Genomic DNA, 2840 nt, shown 5'->3' with positions numbered 1-2840 from the left:
AGGTCTCTTCTTTCTGCAGTCCTTACTCTACCCACACCATACACCAACTACCTTTTATGGGGGAAGTTCAGGGGCTGCTTCCTCCTGAGCACAGTGAAGGCAGAGAACAGTCTGACTCACCATAGGATCCAGCACCCAGATCTGGACACAGATGACTGGAATTTGCTAAATGAAAGAGCATGAAGAATAAAGAATCACAAAGGGGGCATCCTCCTCCTGGGTTACTCCCTGACGCTCTCTCCAGAGTCAGGCCTGTACCTGCTACCTTTCCTGAGCCTGGCTCAGGCCCTCTGGAGTCACACCCTGCTAGTAAGGATGGGGCTGTGGCTGTCATCCCTAGTTCAGGAGCAGTCTGGTTAGAAAAGGCCTTGCCAGAGGGTGGTCTCAGGATGCCCCCCAGCCAGCGGGAAACTGCCTGCCTCGGGCTTCTGAGGAACAAGTAGTATCCTGGGCAGCTCTAGTTTTGGGTGTAAGAGGGAGGAAGCCCTGCAGCAGCCTTCAGGACCTCTGAGTGGCAAGAGATGGTGTTGGGGAATCTCTGAGATTTCCTTGGCTCCAGAGCCCCTTCTGCAGCCTCTGGGCTCTGAGACTGGTGGAAGCTGTGATGGAGGGCTTTAGAAATAAATGACTCTGGGATAGCCTCAAACTAGAAGTGTTTGAGGAACATTCCAGGAAGCCTTCAGGAGCCTCAGGCTGGTCCCTTGGGTACTCACTGAGTTAACATGGCTCTTTCTTTCCAGGGCTCTGAAGGGCAATCATGAGGATGGGTGTCTTGGGCCAAGGACCTGAAAGGGCTTTCTGCCTCAGCCCCTTCTCCTAGGCAGAGTAGTTGGGAAGCCCTGGCCCCCACCCCATGTTCCTTGCCTCAAGGTCTGTCTTGGCTAGTGGTGCCTTTGCAGAACTGGAGCTGGGGGCAGGGAGTCTTGGGGGTTAGTGCTAACAGCTTTGGACAAGGGTGGGAATTTCCACTCCTATCTAGAGAGTCATCGACGCTGTGTGCCCTGACCTGGGCCTTTGGCCTCCAAAGGGCAGTGGGAAGGCCGGCCCCAGGGCCAATCCCTGGCCATTAATCCCTCCTGCCAGCCCGAATATCCACCCAGTGTGGTCAGACAAAGGACTGCCCAGCCCAGCCACTGTGTTCCTCCCGCCCCAGGGGCTCCACTCAGACGCTGGGCCGCCTGGAATCCAGGCCCATGAGAAAGGGGCCGCCTTCACTGGCCATCTTATGCCCGGATGCTCAGCCGCATCACGTCCGGCCCAGGGCCTGTGAAAAGAGGGCCCAGCCACGCTGAAAACACGGATTAGCCCTTGGGCCGCCCCCTGACACCGGCCTGCTCGGCTCCAGCTCCGGGAAGCAGGCCCAATGGAGGGGGCCAGACAGGCACAAAGAACTGGAAAAGTCTGGGTTCTCACCCCTTTGGCCTAGCTCCCCACCCCCACCCTTCCCAGGATTAGCATAGCCAACCACACATTCAGTTTCATTTATTGAACATGTACTATGTCCTAGGCTCTACACATTGACCAGAAAACTGAAAGTACAAGGAAACTGCACGTAGCTACGGGTGGTAATAAAAGCCATTTTTCCCTCAACCCCCTCACTCCCTGGAGGTGTGAGATGGAGGCTGTGGTGGGTGCTTCAGAGGGGCTTCATCCCTAAGGGAAGGTGGGAAAGGTGGTGTATGAACCTTGTCAGCTCTGGTCTGCACTTGAGTCTAGCTGCAGGATTATGTTGCACCTGGTTGAAAATATGCAGGCGCTGAAATAACTTCTCTGGCCCTGCCTCTCTCCTTCCCCTGGGTTAATACTGATTATGCCAATTGTGTAGTAGGAAAAGAAAGCACCTCTTGCTAAGTGCCATTGTGGGCCAGGCACTTTCATACATGATCTCATTTGGCTCTCAAAATGCTGAGAGGGGGCATGATTGCTTCCATTATTCTGTTTGAGGAAACTGAGGCTCACTGAGGCTCAAATGAGAAGTGGCTCCAAGTCACTCTGCTCCTGAAGCTAGATTTCCTGATGCTGCAGTGGCTTGTCTTTTCTTCTTTGGTGAGCTGGGCATTGTGACTGCACCATCTTATGTTCCATATGGCCTACCTTCAGGTGGTAGAATGCAGGGTGGGGCCAGGTGCGGTGGCTCATGCCTGTAATCCCAGCACTTTGGGAGGCCGAGGCGGATCACCTGAGGTCACAAGTTCAAGAGCAGCCTGGCCACATGACGCAACTCCGTCTCTACTAAAAATACAAAAATTAGCTGGGCATGGTGGCGGGCGCCTGTAGTCCTAGCTACTTGGAAGGCTGAGGTAGGAGAATCGCTTGAACCTGGGAGTCAGAGGTTGCAGTGAGCCAAGATAGCCCCACTGCACTCCAGCCTGGGTGGCACAGCAAGACTACGTCTCAAAAAAAAAAAAGAAAAAAGAAAAAAGAATGCAGGGTGGGGAGGTTGAAGAGGGTTCTGAGGCAGGACCTGCTAGAATATAAACTGAGCTGACTCTTCATTGTTGTGGGTGAGGGATTGTCTCTAGATCTCCAAATGTCATCTCTTTCCTCTCTGCTTCTGTAGCCCCTCTGACCACCTCTACTGTAACTGGCAATTGTTTATCTCTCCATCAGATTTTGTCTTCATCTCTGTCTTGCCCGGAGCACTCGCTAAGGGACTGGTCCAGAAGTACTTGGTGAGTGATGAAGGCTGAACTGAGGCCAGGAGAACTGAAGGAGGGATGGATCCGGGATTCATGTGGAATTGACAGGACTTGCGGTTGCCTGAATGTGGAGAGTGAGTGGGGAGGAAGGAGCCCGAGATGATGATAATCACACTTTGATCTGGTGGTGGTGGGAAGGAA

Source organism: Trachypithecus francoisi, unplaced genomic scaffold, assembly GCF_009764315.1.
Source record: "Trachypithecus francoisi isolate TF-2019V2 unplaced genomic scaffold, Tfra_2.0 Lachesis_group12, whole genome shotgun sequence".
Classification (NCBI taxonomy): Eukaryota; Metazoa; Chordata; class Mammalia; order Primates; family Cercopithecidae; genus Trachypithecus; species Trachypithecus francoisi.
The sequence above is the reverse complement of the archived record's forward strand: the minus strand, read 5'-3'. Positions refer to the sequence as shown.